Source organism: Lissotriton vulgaris, chromosome 4_1 (genome assembly GCF_964263255.1).
Source record: "Lissotriton vulgaris chromosome 4_1, aLisVul1.2, whole genome shotgun sequence".
Classification (NCBI taxonomy): Eukaryota; Metazoa; Chordata; class Amphibia; order Caudata; family Salamandridae; genus Lissotriton; species Lissotriton vulgaris.
In genome coordinates this window covers 1,504,984,896-1,505,005,504 of record NC_141691.1, presented here as the reverse complement: position 1 = coordinate 1,505,005,504, position 20,609 = coordinate 1,504,984,896, and the positions used below count along the sequence as shown (strand labels likewise).

Below are 20,609 nucleotides of genomic sequence, written 5' to 3'. Positions count from 1 at the left end.
TTACTGGGAAGGTGTTTGAGATGAAGAAATCTACTCCTGCATTTTTTTAGATAAGGAAGAAAAGAGCTGTTGTGGAGACGCCCGAGATCGGAGACTGTGTGTGTCCCCCGGTAAGAGATGGGTCTCCTGGAGGAGGCATATATGGGCTCCCGAGTGTTCTAAATATGACAAGATGGCGCAGCGTTTAATGGGGCTGTTCAATCCTTTTACGTTCAGAGTCCAGATCTTAAGAGACGAGGGGCATATTACCAAGCAATAGCGATAATTATCGCTATTGCTTGGTTAGAGACAAAAATTTACCGCTGAGCTGCGGTGATTTTTACCGCAAATAAACCTTGGTATTACCAAGGTTTATCGCAAATGCGATAAAAATCGCCGCAATGCATGAATATCGCTGAAAAGTCAGCGATATTCATGCATTACCGAGCTAATGCTTTTAGCCATGTTATCCACCTCCCATTGGATAACATGGCTAAGAACTGCTCAGGGCAGGTGTTAGCTTTTGGAGATATTCGCGCTTAGCGCAAATATCTCCAAAAGTTGGTAATAGGAGATAGCGATGTTAGCGGCTGTTTTCAGTCGCTAACATCTTGGCACGCCCACTTTGCATGTCATTAGTGATAAATATCACTGACATGCAAAGTGGGGCCCAAGATGGTCGCTATCTCCTACTAGCTGTCGCTAACTGGTGTTAGCGACGGCTAGGTAATAGGGAGATAATTTTATCTCCGCTTTCTTGGCTTTTAAAACCAAAAAAGCGGAGATAAACCCCCTTGATAATATGCCCCTAGATTCATTTGCTAACACTCTAAATGACCCAGTGTGTCACACAGCAAATGACAGGGGTGATTGCTGTCAGTCTGTTTCTTTAAGTCGGACGGGCTTGGCGGGATACCATAGAGAGTTGGTGGGATGCGCAGGAGTGTCGGAGGGGGAACATAAACTAAATATTAACCCCAACCTAATACAACAAACAGCATATCACAATAAATATTGTAAATGTCCTGGGTGTGTATACCCACGGGAAGGGGGTGGAAGAGTTCTGGATCTTCGGACTGCCCCACTCCCTCCACCTCCATGTTCATGGGGTGCCAGTAAACTCGGGCACTGTGGCAGGGAAGCTCACGCCAGGCCCATGGAATCATCTCCCAATGAGGTCCTGACAGCCTGTCTCTCTTTAGCTATGGGCTCCGGATCAGGACACAGCTGTGATGAGCCAGAGTTGATAGTCTTCCAGCTCCCTGTTTCTCCTTCTCTGCCTGACCCGGCATTCGAAGGTCGGCTTGCTACAGAGTCCCCCTTGATATTCAACAGTTGACGGGCCCCTTTAACTGAGCAACCTTTATGGGTTTTGCCATTTAGGTTAAAGAGGAGGCAGAATGGATGCCCCCACGAGTATGGGATTTTGCTGTCTCAGAGATGCAATGTGATGGGCCTGAAAGCCCTCCTTTTCTATAGTGTTGAGGCTGCTATGTCTTGAAAGAGGAGAGGCCGTTGTCCCTGGAACTGGATTGAGTTGCTGTCCCTGGCTCTCTGAATAATATGCTCTTTTAATTGGAAATCATGCACGCAGGTAAGGATATCTGGAGGGCCACGCCAGGCCCACCCAATGTGTGTGGCCCAATTTGATCTCCATCTCGTCTGGGGCACTTAGATCGGAAGAGGCTCTCCACAAATTATGCGATATTATGACCCTCAGCACTGTGCGGTATTATATAGATTTGAATGCTGTTGTGCCTATAGCGATTCTCTAGGTCTTCTGCATGTGCTTGGAGATCTAGGTGCTGGTCTTTTAGGCAAATTAGAAGTTCGATCTCTTCATCCCAACTTGTTTTTTAATTTTAATATTTGTAGTCATTTTATATGTATTTAATAATATAATACACATTTATTTTAGGTATTTAAAAATATACATATATTTAGATTTCTTTTTTTAACATATTTATTTTTTTAATCGTTTACTATGTTTTTGAAAATATTTTATTATGTTGAAGTGAATTAGTTTGTTTATAATGTTGCACTCACTGGAGTGGAAATAGTAATATCTACCCTCCGGCTATCCAACACTTTCCCTGCTGTTACATTGATTGGAGTGGGATTATTACATTTTACCCCTCCTGAGTCCAACACTTTCCCTACTGTTGCACTGACTGCAGTGGAAATAGTAACATGTACCCCTCCACAATTTAAAAATTACCCTATTGTTACACTGAATGGAATGGGAGTAATAAATGTTACCCTTGTGTAATGTAAGTTTTCCTACAGTTGCACTGTGTGAAGTGGGAGTAGTGAATGTTATCCCTCCTCAGTTCAACACTTTGCCTACTTTTGTATAACTTCTAGTGGGAATATTATATACATTAAATGTAAAATGTTATTTTATATTGTTTTAAATGTATATTCTGTTTTTGTTTATTAAAAAATTATAATATTTATAATTATTATTTTTAATGTGTTAAATATGTTTAGTAAATTGTAATTTGTTTACTTTTTTACTTATAATTAAAATGGCCTGTTTTGTATTTTATTTAGGTTATTGGATATCAGCCGCGGCCTGTGGAGGGAGATGCGGTGGGGCAGAGAGGTGGGGTGGGGGAGGGGCAGGGTGGGGGTGCTAAAAAATAGAATATGGATAATTGGAGGGAAGTAAACTATTTAATTAATAAAACGAATTTCGTAGCGCGCGCTGCATCGCATTTTGCGATGCAGGGCACAGTACGAAATTCGTTTCACAAGAAAGTCAAAATTAAGGAAATGGTTTGCCACAAAACCACGCCCAAAAAAAGACTTGAGTAAAGATAAGGCGAGGCTCTTGTCAGTCAATGACGCTGAAACATTACATGCAGTACATGAACTGGCGGGTTGTGAAGGTGTGGTAGATGACCCACTTCTAAATCTTGTGAATACAGATATTGACATTGGGATATGCAGTGCCAGCGGGTTCAGGCCGAAATCGGTCTTTGTTCCGCAGATTGCCAATAGTAACATTGACAGTTTTGAGTCTGGCATGATTGATGAAATGAAGAAAATTGACAAACGAAAACCCAAGTTAAATTTGAATTTAAATGAAAAACAGTTCTTGGCTTTGCGGGAGATTGAAGGATGGACAGATGTTGTCATAAAAAAACTCTGATAAAGGAGGGAATGTTGTAATCTGGCCATTGAATATGTACCTAAAAGAGGGTCTAAGGCAATTGAGTAACTGTGACAATTACAGAATTGCAAATATACAGGAGTACAATGAGTCCAAACAGGAGTATTTTGTTAAACTTATCGATTGGAGAGACAAAGGGGTGATTGAAGATGATGAGTTCAATTATCTCATTTGTAGACACCCACAGATTCTGGCGCTTTATTTACTACCCAAAGTGCATAAAAATCTGGAGGTGCCGCCGGGTAGACCAATTGTTTCATCCACGGGTAGCTTGTTAGAGAATACCTCAAGGTACATTGATTATTTTCTACAATCATTTGTTCAGGCACTTCCATCTTATGTCAGGGACACATCTGATTTTCTTAGAATTATCAATGAGTTGGTTTGGAGAACTGAGTGCTGGCTGATTAGCTTTGATGTGACTAGTCTGTACACTAGTATACCGCACGACTTGGGCATCGATGCATGTAAACACTTTTTGAGAGGTAGATCGATCTCCTATTTACTCCATACAAACATGTTGTTAGACATGATCTGTATATGCCTGAAGAATAACTATTTCATCTTCAATAAACAAATTTATAAGCAGACCCGGGGAACTTCGAAGGGCAGTTGCTTCGCCCCCAGTTTCGCGGGTTATACCTGGGCTGGTGGGAGGAGCAAGTGGTGAATAACATCTCCCACTTTACTGACCACGTCGTTCTCTGGGTCCGCTACATTGACAACATCTTTTGCGTTTGGAAAGGCACATTTGAGGAAGCAAAAGAATTTGAGGTCATCCTAAATGACAATTCGTTGAACCTACAGTTTACAAGCCACATAGATAAGAACAAATTGGAATTTTTGGATGTTAATCTTGAAGTAATTGATGGTGTACTTACAAGCACTCTCTTTCACAAACCTACTGCAGGCAATAGCCTGCTACATGCAGGTAGTTGCCATCTATCCAACTTGATACGAAGTATCCCATTGGGAGAATTGATCAGGGCAAAACGTAATTGCAGCTCGCAAGTAGGGTATGAAGGAGAAAGGAACACAATGAGCAGATGGTTCAGTGAGAGAGGATATAGCAGGACAGTGATCAAACAAGCTGAAATTAAAGTGGATCAGATGAGCAGGAAGGATCTTCTAATCCCCAAAAAAGGGGTGAATACTGAGCAAATCAGATTCATCACCAATTATGACAGTCAATCGTGGGAATTGAGGAGGAGCCTTAGGAAATATTGGGACATCCTCAAACTTGACACAGATCTAAAGGAGGTAATAAGTGATAACCCTTCCGTCACATTCAGGAAGGCTAAATCACTGAAGGATACACTGAGCAATGCTTTAATTCAAGAACGCGCCAAAACCAATCAGATACAGGGATTCTATCCATGCAGAAAATGTAAAGCGTGCAGAAATAGCCAGAAGTTCAAGACTTTAAAAATCTCAAAAGATCAGGCTGAGCATAAAATAACCAAACAGTTGGGATGCAACACAGAATATGCAGTGTATGTATTACAATGCCCTTGTAACAAGTTTTACATCGGCATGACCAAGAAGAAAGCTAAATTAAGAATATTGGAGCACTTAAGAGCTATTAAAAATGTTAATCGGCAATACCCAGTGGCGCGACATTTTGCTGCAGAGCACAAACAGAACCCCGATTTACTGAAATTCTATGTGATTGACTGTGTGGAGAATAAAGAGAGAGGTGGCAACAGATTGTTGGAACTGCGAAAACTAGAATCACGTTACATCATACGATACAACACAACATTCCCCGCAGGTCAAAATTTGGGGGAGGAGTTAGCAGTTCATTTACAAACGTGAAATATATGATTGAAGTTAGAAGCTGCCTTTTGAGACAAATTCCATTCTGTGAGATTTTAAATATGTTTTTAAACACTATACGTGATTAGCTGGTTTATTATAGTAATTTGTTTGCATACTGTCCCTTTAATTCACAGATTACATTTGAAGATGTGTTGTGCAGTTAGACTGAACTAGCCCACAAGGGCGATAATCCAGGAAGCATGAATTATGATGTTGATGATTCAACCATATGGGATTGAGAATTATGCCCACTTGGGCTTCATTTGAGAACAAAATGAAAGGATTGTTGGAACCAGGGCTTGGTCGGTCATGATTTACTTGTCGGACTGATGGAATTCCAGAAATGTGAATATGCCCACTTGGGCAACATGGAGTTGGTTCTAACATATGGACAAATTAAGAGAACAATGACGCAATTGACTCGTAATGCTCACATATCCCAATATGGTCTTTGTTAATATGTGGAGCCGGTAACAGGAATCTAATTATGCGGGTGGCAATTGCAACTGCTTTTGACACTTTCTATGAATACTTTACAACTTTATTGTTTCGAAATCAGACATGTACTGCAACTAAGTAACTTTTCCATGTCTCTGATCACGTGCACGTTCTTGATATAGAATCATGTACCTTTAAAAAGAATGGCCGCTGGAGTTGAATCACCCGTGAACAAGAAGTCTGTGTACTTCGAAACACGTTGGGTGTTTGTTTTTCGTGTGCCAATAAAAATACCGCACTGAGCACTATTTGGGCCTCGGCTCTGTTTTTTTGTGGAACTATCACGCTTTAACCAGGAGTTGTGCATTAAGAGGCGGCGGCGATCCTGCCGAGTGCCCGCCGCGACGAGTGGCTTAAGCACGCCAAATCGGGTGTGTGAAATAGATATATATTAATGCATTATTAAAACAAGTGTTGAATTATATTATAAATTTAAATTATTAGTTTAAGAAAAGTTTTTTAACTCGATATATGTAAAAATATATACATAAATATACTTGTTTTAAAGAACTTAAACACACATATAAGTGAAACATGAAATATATTTTATTTGTATTATATTAATGTAATTATTTAATATATTTATTTTTACAAATTAAATTTATATCTTTAAAAAACGATATTTTATACACCAATATTACAATGATATTTTTTCAATATTTTTGTACTTACTATTCCAAGTATAGGGTGACAATATTTTCGACTGATATTTGTCTCGTTATTTTTGTTTAACCATATTTTAGTTGGCGATATTTTGTCAGTGAACCATTTTTCCCAAATGTGACATTAAAATAGAATTTCACTAAGAAACATGCATTTTCAAGATTTTTGTACACTCATTTGGCAAACTATTTCAGGTATTTTAAAAAATGGCAGACTAAAGCTGTGATCTGCAAGAACTCTCCCTATGCCTTGACTCCAACTAATGTTTCATTGACACTGGTAAACTGGCCAACACCCACAAAGAGTTTAAAGGAAACACCTGGTGTTACAGATACCAGAGTTCTGTTTTTCCAGCCTTTGTCCCTGTGAGAAGGGCTTGCTCATGCTTTTCAATTAATCACACTAAGCCTATTTCTTCCCCATCTCCTTCCTCTACTAGGAGGATATTAATCCCACACATATAAGCATACTGGCCAGGAGTGACTCAAAACCAGTAACTAGCTAGGGGAGTATTTAACTTGGAACAGCAAGGTAGTATAAAGCCCAACTCTGATTAGGGCTAGCACAGCTCAACACAAGAAAAGTCACATCAATCATTGCTCTATGTTGAGACAATCACAGATTAACATTTTGTGGTGTTTTCAACCATATTGTAAGTGCAGGAAAGCACTAAAGACTTGCCTTTTAGGATGGAGACCTTTTTTTGGATGCATATTTGTTATAAGGCTTCTACATGGGCATAATCAATTTATTCAAGATCCTACTTGCAATAGAATGCCATTGTGCAGATATCAAGTGGAGTCAAACAGCAGTCTTCCTCACTCAGCCTATATGCATGTGTTTGTGTGCAACAGCACAGAGCCTCTTATGCCAAATGACTGAAAGATGGCCTTATTTTAAAAGACGAGCACTGGCAGGTATAATTAAAATCGATTTTGTAAGAAACTTACACTGAGTAACATTCAAATGGGAAACAACAGTTACAATGCAACTGTTACAACGGACTACTTTTACAACGCAACTACTACAACGCAGGATCCTTTACAACGCATGCCTTTACAACGCATGACATTACATAGCAGATGCTATTACAACGCATGCCATTACAATGTAAGTATAGGTAAGATTATCTTTTTTAAAACATTTATTTAATTTGGGTTTTGGGGTACAGGGGTATTTTTAGGGTTCAGGGCTAGGTTTGGGTTATGGGGTACAGGGGTATTTTTAGGGTTCAGGGCTAGGTTTGGGTTTTGGGGTACAGGAGTATTTTTAGGGTTCAGGGCTAGGTTTGGATTATGGGGTACAGGGGTATTTTTACGGTTCAGGGCTAGGTTTGGGTTATGGGGTACAGGGGTACTTTTAGGGTTCAGGGCTAGGTTTGGGTTATGGGGTACAGGGGTATTTTTAGGGTTCAGGGCTAGGTTTGGGTTATGGGGTACAGGGGTATTGTTAGGGTTCAGGGCTAGGTTTGGGTTATGGGGTACAGGGGTATTTTTAGGGTTCAGGGCTAGGTTTGGGTTATGGGGTACAGGGGTATTTTTAGGGCTCAGGGCTAGGTTTGGGTTATGGGGTACAGGGGTATTTTTAGGGTTCAGGGCTAGGTTTGGGTTATGGGGTACAGGGGTATTTTTAGGGTTCAGGTCTAGGTTTGGGTTATGGGGTACAGGGGTATTTTTAGGGTTCAGTTTTTAAAAAAACTACCTTAAATAAATTAAATTAATTAAATTAAATTAATTAAATTAAATTAATTAAATATTTATTCATTACAATTTTTTAAAAAAAGATATACTTACCTATACTTACGTTGTAATGGCATGCGTTTTAATAGCATCTGCTATGTAATGACATGCGTTGTAAAGGCATGCGTTGTAAAGGATCCTGCGTTGTAATAATCGCGTTGTAATGGTATGTGATGTAAAAGTATGCGTTTTAACGTCATACATCCCATTCAAATAGTGAGAGCCACTCACAGCGAGGTCCAAATACCAGAGGTCAAAAATCAAAAGCACTTTTGGATTAAGAGGGACGGTACCCACTTCTGGCACCAACTATAATTTACTCACCAAATGCATTAGTCACGACCGCACCCTTGATGTGACAGATGCAATTAGAAATTGACATAAATTATGTTACAGTTGAGGTTACTTATCATATTAGCACTAACACTATCAATAAGATGACTATAAACATAGTTATTTTTTATGTGATCTTATTTAATTATGTTGTCCATTTAGGTGTTATTTATGGTATAAATTCTGTGGGGATAAAGCATAGAATTTGGTGTGAAATTATGGTTTGCACTGTTGTTGTGGGAATTATGGTCCGCTGAGCTAGCCATAACTGAGGCATTTCAGGTGTTTTTCAGACTTAATTCATAACCATAACTGTCTGTTCAGAGTAACCTTAACATTTATTTAAGTGGTTTTTTTCTGGTGAATTTCTGTTTTTTGCTGATATATTCTATATAACTTTTAAGGTATATGTGTGGGCTTTTGCTGTGCTTGACTGGGTATGCCATAGAGCCTGTCCTTCAAAAGGCTTTAGCCCAACCTACCATGTATGATGAACTCCATCTTCAAATGACCTTTCGCCAAGCTCCCCACCAAAAATCCCTATGGTAGCCCTGTCTGATAACACACCTTTGCTTTCGGTGCACTTCTTATGAGCGCACACATTTAGGGCCTCATTACGATATCTGTCTGAAAGGCTCTAAACGGCATTCGGTTTGTCCAACTTCGTTTCGAAATCCATGTTTGCGACAGACTCTGAAACATTTCCAACTAACGGATTACGATGCAATTTCACAGTTCTGTCTTTCCAACTCAGTTCCGATCGGCATTCGAAGAAACTGAGTCAGTCAGAGCCAAATCGAACCGGTTTATGGACCGTATTACGATGTCTGATTCAGACAGCCTTTCTGACCCAGTTTGTCTGACATGGATTGGCTGTCGGAAACCTACATTGGGGGCCCGTCTCAGGCCCCCTTCACCATGGAGTGTCCGCCAGAGGGTGCAAGGTTTTCCGCAGTCACCCCTTTCTTCAATGGGCACATGTGTTGTAGGTCGGAACACAGGCTCATATGAAGTCAATGGGAGTCCAACCGAACGGTGTTTGGAAACATCGTAATCGGTCGGTCGAGCTCCGTGAACTCAAGTCGGTCGAAAATGATTCCGACAAGGAGTTGGTCAGAATGCTTTCCGACCAACATCGTAATGAGGCCCTTAATGTTACAGATGGCATTAAACATGGTATCATCAATGACTCCACAACAGATATTGCATATCACCTCATTATTGGCATAGCTGAAGACATAAAGGACCTAAACAGAGTAACTCTGTACTAACGAAAAAACTTGGATACACAACATCTCTAGGCTTGAAAAGTACATTTCAAAAGTAACTTTACTAAGTGTATGAGAGGTTTGAAACTAAAATCATGCCTGCTGCCTTCTATGTGATGCAACTGCTTTCAATTTGTTGCTAATCTGGAAGGAAAGTAATGCAAATGTGCAAGCCTGGGTTGGTCATTGGCAATGAGGCACAGGTACACATGGTGGCTGGGTGCAGGGCCTGTACTCATTCCCTGCAATGTATGGATGACAGCTGTGCACAATGAGTTATGTCCACACAGTGGTCAGGCAGAATTAATTAGCATTAGATTTTCTCCATATGCAGTCTTTGAGTGCAGGACCTAGCCTTCAGCCATCCAGTACGCAAGCATTGGTGTGCAGAGCTGTGGTTCATGCACATAATTCAGGACTGAAAGATGTGCAGTGTGGCTCCTTGGCAAAGGGCATAAAGCAGCCATTGTCTGATGAACAAGGTCAAATGCCATTCACAGTGAGCTATGCCCACACAAGGGCTAGCCACATTCCTTGGAAGATGATGAGGTGACAAAAACAAATATCAGCAGATTAAACCTAAAACACCACATCAATAACTAAAGATACATATGCAAATAAACACTAACAGATCCACTGTAATATAATTAATTTAATTTTAATGGGAAACAGCCTGTCCGAAGTAGGCTTAATCACGCATGCCTTTACAAAGAAAGCTTTACTACAAATGCATCTTTACGATGCAAGCCTTTATCACACAGTATTTTACAATGAATATACATACACCACGCATGCCTTTACCATTCATGTTGTTACAGTGGGATTTTCGCTATAAAGGCATATGCCATTAAGTTATTATCACAATTAGCTCTATTTTGAATGACTGCAGTTAATATTATTTGTGTTGCGCGAGCTGACCACCACACTCAGACAGCGTCATGTTTGCTGTTGTGTTACCGCACTTTGTGTTTCGTCGCTGTCTGAGGGTGGTAGTCAGCACATGCGTTTGCTGTTGCCTCTCAGGAACACTTGCATTACATTGTGACTTTTTCCGCATTTGCTGGCCTTTCAGTTGATTGCTCCCAAGATCAGGCAGCCTTTCTCTCGAACTCCGATCAGTGCCTTCTTCTCTGACTCTGGGTCTCAGAGAATTCCTCCCTCCCACAGTCATGGCCTTACTTCATGCATCTTCTCCAAAATTCAAAACAGGATTCCTCTGCATGATCACGCCCAAGGGAAGGGATACTGGGGCATATTACCAATGAGTAGCGATATTTATCGCTAACTAGGCTTTGCAACGATTATTTTATCGCTAAGCATCGCCGGAAATTATCGCTGAGATAACTTGCTATTAGCAACGTTTATCTCAGAAGTGATATCTCAGAAGTGATAAAAAACCTCACGCTACCTGCCAAATGAGAGATTATCGCTGGAAAACCAACGATAATCTCTCGAAGTTTGGCGTTAGCTTGATGATAGGGGCTCACAAACTTAGCCATGATATCCACCTTCCACCTTCCATAGGATAACATGGCTAAGTCAGGAAAATACCAGGTGCGGTTAGCGCTGCTTTTTTTATCACTAGCAGGGTTCGCGATATCCTTGATAATAGTAGAAATGTCGCTTTCTCCTATTATTTTTCTCTGGAACGCCCCCTTGGCATCTCATTAGAGATGCAAGGGGAAGCGTAGAGAAAAAGGGTGCTAACATGCAAATTTGCGTGTTAGCACCCTGTTGCTGATAGGGAGATAATTTTATCTCCACTTTCTTGGCTTTTAAAGCCAAAAAAGCAGAGATGAATCCCTTGATAATATGCCCCACTGTTCCTGGCCAAATCTTTTGATTTAACTCCTTACAGTCACCAGGCACAGCCATACGTCTAGAAACTGAGGGAGAATGCGAGTACACAAAGCCTTCATAATACATAAAAAATTACACAAACCAATAACATTTTAGTGACCATAAGTCTCCACCACACATGCCTTTGCAACGAAAATTTTGTGATGAAGGCATATGCCTGGTAAATTCGTACTAAAGGTAAGCGTGCTAAAGATGCATAAGTGATAAAAAAGCATTTGTTTTGGCAAGAATTATTCTGTCACATATCACCTAACCAAAGACAATATTATTTAGGATTGTGTGAAGTCACTTTTGATGTCACTGACGATTAAATCTGTGATGTCATCTGTAACATCATGCGTGAGAGCATGATAAAGGCATTAGAGGGTGATTCATGGGAGCATAGCTAACTTTAAATGAGAATTTAAGTGTTTTAAATAAAATTGTATTCATATATTCACTTTAAAATAAATCAGAAATTCCTTGACAAATCCGAGATAAACATAAATTGTGTGTAGCAAGGGTTGGTGTCAAGGCCTGTGGCCAAGTTATCCTCCAACCTCTAATGCAGTGAACACCTTGGGTGCAAAGCCTTTGGCATGCACACTGGGGGTTGAATAAAGAGTCGACTAGCCTGTTGCCAGGTGTTGTACGCCTTCTCTTATGAAGTCAGCCTCTGTTACATATGGCCGTCAGGCATGCTCAGCTGGGATGGGCTCCATGGCCTGATCAGCAGCGAGGTACCACACCAAATCCACCATTTAGCCCATAGCCACAGCACATGGTCTTTGGGTAATTGCAGTGTGGTGAAACGGAATGCCCGACCAATGGTCAGGCCCTTCTCCCAAACATGAAGTGGTGGGTATAACCCATCAATGTATGTTAAAAAAAACTGAGAAATTCACCTAAAACCAAAGAAAAAGACCAATTATGGTTTTGATTAAAACTAACAACCACATACATTTGCACATTATGGTTAGGGTCACAATCCATAACTCATACAACAGCCATGCAAACCATAACTCGCACCCTAAATGCAATTTCCCATGACCTTACCCTAATAAAATGTATGTAACTGCAAATGTTGGAAATTACCTTGTGGATGAGAATACATGTCACATTACCATCACCATTTTGACAGAGACAATTATGAATATAGTTTTGTTAATCGATTTTATTATGTGTTGTTTATCATATTTTGCTTTAAAACTTTATTTATTAGTATAAATATTGTGAAGTCATAAGCATTACATTAGGTGTGAATTATGGTTTGCATGGCTCTTGTGCAGGTTGTGTGCTCCTAACCTTAAGTTGTGATTCTCTGTGTTTTTTACTTGTAGTTCATAGTCATAACTGCACTTTCACTATATTTTAAAGTGAATTTCTGAAGCTTTTTAAAGATGCATGGATGATCTATAACCAAAGCTAACCATAACATTACTTTACGATTTGTTTTTGTCATTTACTTTTTCCCAGTTCCTAGTGCCTAGCCCTCTATTGGCAGCCACTGCACACGGTCTTCAGCCTGTGCACGGCCTTCAGCCTGTGCACAACCCTCCCTCACCCAACCCTCCTTTGGCCTTGTGTAGCAGGATGAGAAAACAAACACACTCTGTGGTTATGCAAACCCCACTGTGCAAGCCCTTCAGCCTTTGGATGTGTGTAACCGCATTGGTTGCAGGGCCTGACCTCTGGCTAAGCTTTGTACCCAAACCCATATGAGGGGCTAACACCCACAGCACATGGACAATCCCCATGTGAGGCCATTGGTCAAGCCCACCAGTAGTGCTCTAAATACTATTTTCCTTTTTTTCCAGAATGTGTGCAGCCTACTCTGGACTCGCGCATCCTGAGGCCCATCGGGGTCCATGAGTGGCAAATCCAACATATATTTTATTGCTTCCTCCTCACATAGGACTGGAGTGCAAGGTAGAGTCACCCTCCCACCTTACGCCTTTTTACTTTTTACTTGTCCTGTGAGGGAGGTGTGTGGTACTTTATGTTGTGTAATGGTGGTTCCAACAGAAATCTCCAACAGAAATCTTTCGGTGATGGCCAGCTAATTAGAATGAAACTGATTCATAAATCTACAAACTAAAATGGATGACAGTAGTAAAAGCTTCCTCAGGGCTTGTAATATAGTTCCATGACTTAACTACAACTGGTGAATTTCAGTGTTTTTTCGAGTTTGACATTTTCACAAAACTATAATGTTGCATTTGTTACATTTTCTCTTTTACCTTTGTTGTATTTCTGTGAATTTCTAGGCTGTTTTTTACTTACATAAAGTAATATCTTATTACCATATGAAAGTAGTCCTACCACTGCGCAAAGCCCTGCACCCAACCTCCCGAAGACGGCCAATCCAGCGTCACACATGGAACGCCCGCATGTGGTCCACCCCCCATTGCTGACCAACCCCACTCATGGTTGCACAATAGCCCACTGACACTGACCCAACATTTTATTTGATCCACAGTAATTTTGTGATACTCTTGCAGTAATTTTGTCCTCCCACAAATTTCCGTGCAGAGAACTGCAAGTCTGTGGAAAAGTGAAAATTGTTCTTCTTTACTTTAACCCCATAGGGAGTCCCCTTAGGGACGCATCCACAAGGGACAAGGGGCCAGGGTAGCCCCCTACACTGACCCCTTATATGTTGTTCTGTTTTTATTTTCAGGACATAAGGATTGAGTCCCCAGGTCCTATAAAGGCAGCCACAACATTTCTCTTCATGTTGTAGGTTGCCAAACCCAGCCCTCGGTCTAGTAGGACTGGTCTCAGTCCTGTGGATCCAGTGAAACCGTGTGCTTTGTTTGACATATAGTTAGTACCTTACTATTTGGTATTCCCTCCGTAGTACAGCATCAGTAGATATCTATACATTTTGAACTTTAATTCCTCTCAAACCGCAGAATAGATTTACACCAAATAACCAGAAAGCTTGCCTATTGCATAAAGATCTAGCTTTTTGCCAAATTTGGTGTAATTCTATTCAGCCCTTTTGGCTTAAGTGTTGCCTAAAGTTCCTAATGGAAACTGCTTTGAAAAATGTGTTTTGGGATCCCCCTTTTCTCTCCCACCGCTTGGTGGATTACCCGAAATGGAAGGAGCTGAGGTGGAGGATTTTTTAATTGAAGGTTTTGTGTAGGGTCGTCAAAGGGTAGCAAAGTTATTAACAAATCAAAAAACAGTTCCTTATGTAACAGTGCTCCTAACTATAACTACACAGTGGCAACGAAATATATATATATATATATATATATGCCTTAACAAACGCCGCTATCCTGCTGAACTGCTTTAGGCGGGTGCATCCTTCGTGCAAACGGCAATGCACGTATTTAATATCTTTAACAAAGGGTGTCCTTCTTTAAAAAGACACACGGAGCACACTGGGATGTTCAAAAGCTTTTAATGCAAACAGCATGACGCGTTTCGTCTAACGACTTCCTCAGACGCTGTGTGCACAATTTGAAGGCTTCTCTTGGTCAAAGTTTTAAAAGTCAGCCTCGCTCCTCCCCTTTCGGCAACAACGAAGAGGGACTATTTTCATGTTCCTCCCCCTTCCCATTACTCTGCTTGTAGCTGCCATCTTTCAGTGTGTTTTTCATTCATGCCACTCACCAGATTCGTGGCTATGTTCCACTTTAAAGATCTTTCATTTTTCTGGATATAGACACAATGTCCAATTCGATGGTCCGACTTTGCCTGGGGTGTGTTGTGGAGCTTGTTGGTCCGCTTTATCCCTTTTCACCAGCCGCTGATTTTGGATCCCGCATCAGTGTAGACGATGTCAGTCATCGGCGCTACCTGTGTTGGTCACAAGCCAGATATACGGGATTCATTTTCATTGGCGGTTCACGCAGGCTATTAATCCACAGATGCCTTAACAAACGCCGCTATCCTGCTGAACTGCTTTAGGCGGGTGCATCCTTCGTGCAAACGGCAATGCACGTATTTAATATCTTTAACAAAGGGTGTCCTTCTTTAAAAAGACACACGGAGCACACTGGGATGTTCAAAAGCTTTTAATGCAAACAGCATGACGCGTTTCGTCTAACGACTTCCTCAGACGCTGTGTGCACAATTTGAAGGCTTCTCTTGGTCAAAGTTTTAAAAGTCAGCCTCGCTCCTCCCCTTTCGGCAACAACGAAGAGGGACTATTTTCATGTTCCTCCCCCTTCCCATTACTCTGCTTGTAGCTGCCATCTTTCAGTGTGTTTTTCATTCATGCCACTCACCAGATTCGTGGCTATGTTCCACTTTAAAGATCTTTCATTTTTCTGGATATAGACACAAGGTCCAATTCGATGGTCCGACTTTGCCAGGGGTGTGTTGTGGAGCTTGTTGGTCCGCTTTATCCCTTTTCGCCAGCCGCTGATTTTGGATCCCGCATCAGTGTAGACGATGTCAGTCATCGGCGCTACCTGTGTTGGTCACAAGCCAGATATACGGGATTCATTTTCATTGGCGGTTCACGCAGGCTATTAATCCACAGATGCCTTAACAAACGCCGCTATCCTGCTGAACTGCTTTAGGCGGGTGCATCCTTCGTGCAAACGGCAATGCACGTATTTAATATCTTTAACAAAGGGTGTCCTTCTTTAAAAAGACACACGGAGCACACTGGGATGTTCAAAAGCTTTTAATGCAAACAGCATGACGCGTTTCGTCTAACGACTTCCTCAGACGCTGTGTGCACAATTTGAAGGCTTCTCTTGGTCAAAGTTTTAAAAGTCAGCCTCGCTCCTCCCCTTTCGGCAACAACGAAGAGGGACTATTTTCATGTTCCTCCCCCTTCCCATTACTCTGCTTGTAGCTGCCATCTTTCAGTGTGTTTTTCATTCATGCCACTCACCAGATTCGTGGCTATGTTCCACTTTAAAGATCTTTCATTTTTCTGGATATAGACACAATGTCCAATTCGATGGTCCGACTTTGCCAGGGGTGTGTTGTGGAGCTTGTTGGTCCGCTTTATCCCTTTTCGCTAGCCGCTGATTTTGGATCCCGCATCAGTGTAGACGATGTCAGTCATCGGCGCTACCTGTGTTGGTCACAAGCCAGATATGGGGGATTCATTTTCATTGGCGCTTCACGCAGGCTATTAATCCACAGATGCCTTAACAAACGCCGCTATCCTGCTGAACTGCTTTAGGCGGGTGCATCCTTCGTGCAAACGGCAATGCACGTATTTAATATCTTTAACAAAGGGTGTCCTTCTTTAAAAAGACACACGGAGCACACTGGGATGTTCAAAAGCTTTTAATGCAAACAGCATGACGTGTTTCGTCTAACGACTTCCTCAGACGCTGTGTGCACAATTTGAAGGCTTCTCTTGGTCAAAGTTTTAAAAGTCAGCCTCGCTCCTCCCCTTTCGGCAACAACGAAGAGGGACTATTTTCATGTTCCTCCCCCTTCCCATTACTCTGCTTGTAGCTGCCATCTTTCAGTGTGTTTTTCATTCATGCCACTCACCAGATTCGTGGCTATGTTCCACTTTAAAGATCTTTCATTTTTCTGGATATAGACACAATGTCCAATTCGATGGTCCGACTTTGCCAGGGGTGTGTTGTGGAGCTTGTTGGTCCGCTTTATCCCTTTTCGCCAGCCGCTGATTTTGGATCCCGCATCAGTGTAGACGATGTCAGTCATCGGCGCTACCTGTGTTGGTCACAAGCCAGATATACGGGATTCATTTTCATTGGCGGTTCACGCAGGCTATTAATCCACAGATGCCTTAACAAACGCCGCTATCCTGCTGAACTGCTTTAGGCGGGTGCATCCTTCGTGCAAACGGCAATGCACGTATTTAATATCTTTAACAAAGGGTGTCCTTCTTTAAAAAGACACACGGAGCACACTGGGATGTTCAAAAGCTTTTAATGCAAACAGCATGACGCGTTTCGTCTAACGACTTCCTCAGACGCTGTGTGCACAATTTGAAGGCTTCTCTTGGTCAAAGTTTTAAAAGTCAGCCTCGCTCCTCCCCTTTCGGCAACAACGAAGAGGGACTATTTTCATGTTCCTCCCCCTTCCCATTACTCTGCTTGTAGCTGCCATCTTTCAGTGTGTTTTTCATTCATGCCACTCACCAGATTCGTGGCTATGTTCCACTTTAAAGATCTTTCATTTTTCTGGATATAGACACAATATCCAATTCGATGGTCCGACTTTGCCAGGGGTGTGTTGTGGAGCTTGTTGGTCCGCTTTATCCCTTTTCGCCAGCCGCTGATTTTGGATCCCGCATCAGTGTAGACGATGTCAGTCATCGGCGCTACCTGTGTTGGTCACAAGCCAGATATACGGGATTCATTTTCATTGGCGGTTCACGCAGGCTATTAATCCACCGATGCCTTAACAAACGCCGCTATCCTGCTGAACTGCTTTAGGCGGGTGCATCCTTCGTGCAAACGGCAATGCACGTATTTAATATCTTTAACAAAGGGTGTCCTTCTTTAAAAAGACACACGGAGCACACTGGGATGTTCAAAAGCTTTTAATGCAAACAGCATGACGCGTTTCGTCTAACGACTTCCTCAGACGCTGTGTGCACAATTTGAAGGCTTTTCTTGGTCAAAGTTTTAAAAGTCAGCCTCGCTCCTCCCCTTTCGGCAACAACGAAGAGGGACTATTTTCATGTTCCTCCCCCTTCCCATTACTCTGCTTGTAGCTGCCATCTTTCAGTGTGTTTTTGAGTGGCATGAATGAAAAACGCGTCATGACACTGACCATGTCATGAATGATGTAATATGTGACATCATCAGCAGTGGATTGCGGGTGCGCGATATATAGTTAGCGCATCTAACTATATATGGAATTTCAATGGTTTTATGCGAGTAAAATAAGGTTTTGTAAATGCAAATCCCTAACTATATATGTTCTATAACCAATGGTTTTTTCATTGAATTTTCAAGGTTTTGTAAATGCAAATTCCTAACTATATATGGCCTATAACCTATGGTTTTTTCAGTGAATTTCATTGGTTTTTTAATAGCAAATATCAAAAGCTGTAAAATGTCAAGTACGTGATAGGTAAAAACGTTTTCGTGTTTATGCACGCTGATGTGCTTTGAACGCTGCCCCCCTCCCCTCTTTTCTCTTAGTAGTACTCTCTCTTTGCAGATAGTGAAGAGTAGTTAACGCAGGCCTTTACCCCCGTTGTAATCCGTCGTGCCTGCTTGTCTCTCCATTTGATTGATTGTTATCCAAGCATTTACTGTTTTACAATTGATTCTCTTTGGTTCATTCTCTATTTACAAACAAGCACAAAGTCGCAATACTCTGTTTAGTCTTTGCAGATAGTGAAAAATCGTGAAAAATCGTGTAAAAAAATAAAAGTAATAGAGCAAAATCAGTAGGCCACTAATTGGATCTCTTTTTGACCTCGCTAAAATAGAAATATTAGGAACAACCCTTCAATACGAAAATAGTGAGATGAACTGAGCTCCACACCATGAGGGCTGCAAGACAGCTCGGCTCCGCCACCCACCCCGCCCAAAATAACGACAAACCCTATGCAAATATTAAAAATATAGACAACACACCAGCAAAGAAACAGGGTAAAACATTTTATTAAATAACTATTTACATAACTATTTTATACTTTTTATTGCCCGATCCGGCTAGCTCAATCGATCGAGCATGAAACTCATGCACTCTGATAGGAAGCGTTGCTACTGATGCTATGCAGACCAAAACTGGTTTTCAGTTTGTACATTTTTCTAGATTTTTCCATCCAAGGTTGGTTGACTTTGTAGAACGATGGCTTCAGATTTTCAACATACGGTGTGGTGGCGCGGACTGGGAGGGGGCGCTTCGCTCCTGCCCCCTCCCCAAGTAAGATTTTCATACGTGAAAGTACGTTAATGGTTTTGGTCCCTGAGTTGCTTCAATGTCACTGCCATTCTCAAATGGCATAAGTTCTGGATGTTGGGTGCCATAGTTCAGAGTTCTGAGCAGCGCTTGTAACACTGTCTGAAGCTTATTTCCACCTACTGCAGCTTCACTATTCTCAAAGTAAGTGAGTGTCGTTTGTGGACCTGACTGCATTTGAAAACAATGTGATATGTTACCTTCCTAAACCGCTTGACGGAGGCCCCCGAGGGGCGGTGTGATGGCCATGGACTCGGAGAAGACGCTTGGCTCCGACCCCCTCCCCAAGTCTTATAGCACCGGTGTAGCCTGAGATCGCCCCCGACATAGGCGGCCGGCTCCCGGGGTCCGGCGGAACTTTTTGCCTTTTGATGACTCTTCTATTCTGGACCTTGTCCCACAATCCGTTTGACCTGAAGACACGCTGTAGTGGGGCGCCCCTTTACCGTTTTAGTTGCCATTCCGCCCGCTTTTGCTACACTGTGCCTCTTCCGCCATTCAGCTGTTTACCGCCCGCTCTTGCAACTACAGCGTCTCGCTCACCATGTAGTTGAGTTGCTCCCGCTCTTGCGATGCAACGATAAGCGACTGCCACAGGACTCTCAAAATGGCGTCCGGCTCTTCAGATTTCGGCGTGGTCCACTAAAATGGCCCTGGGACACCTTGGAACTCGGACGCTTCCCTGATAGGGCTTGGGTCCCATTCTCGAAAGCGTCCCCTCAGCCGTGAAGATTCTACAAAAGTCTTGGGGGCCCCCGACTCCCGCAGGCTTCTGGTGGGGAGCGGCTGCCATGTTTGCTCGTGGAATGGCCACGACGGACCTACGAGATGGTAGTGCTCTCATGCTGACGCCAGCTTTAGTCTGAAACATCCAGAAACACTGTAGACTACCAATTCGATCAGTTCCGGTAGCGCCCCAACATGACCCGGTAGAGAAGAACTTGCCCTCCCCTCTTTGACTGATGGTTCTTGTTGCCTGTCCCCTCTGTTGTCATTTTACAGAACTTTTTGGACTGCTGAAAGGGGTTGTGTTCCGAACGCTGGTTGGTGGAGACATTTTGACTATATTCTTGACCTACGTTGTCGCGTAATGCGTTATATGACACGCCGCGTTAGCGCACCCGGAAGTAATCCGGGGCGCGGCGCGCAGCGCGTAACGTAAGCATAACAGGTCATGTGACTTGTTAATAAAACTTTTTATTGGTTCATTTTACTTTTGTTATTTTAATAATGAAAAGCTTGGTCATATGACCTAAAAAATACGCTTTTTATTGATTTCGAACTTTTTTTTTTAAAACATATATGTTATAATATTCCAGGCTAATGTACTTTCCCCGAAAATTTACAACTGTCCTGCAAGTAAAATATATTCCTTTTTCGAGAAAAAGGGCGTTTCTTCGTTCCATGACGGAGCCGTTGAGTAAA

At 42.0% G+C, this 20,609-nt stretch overlaps 1 protein-coding gene across 2 annotated transcripts in view; it reads right to left on the bottom strand.

Moving 5' to 3' along the window:
• Nucleotides 1-20,609, bottom strand: part of LOC147724156 (aquaporin-4-like) — a 121,221-nt gene that overhangs the window by 17,435 nt on the left and 83,177 nt on the right. The gene's annotated exons all lie outside the window — the stretch shown is intronic.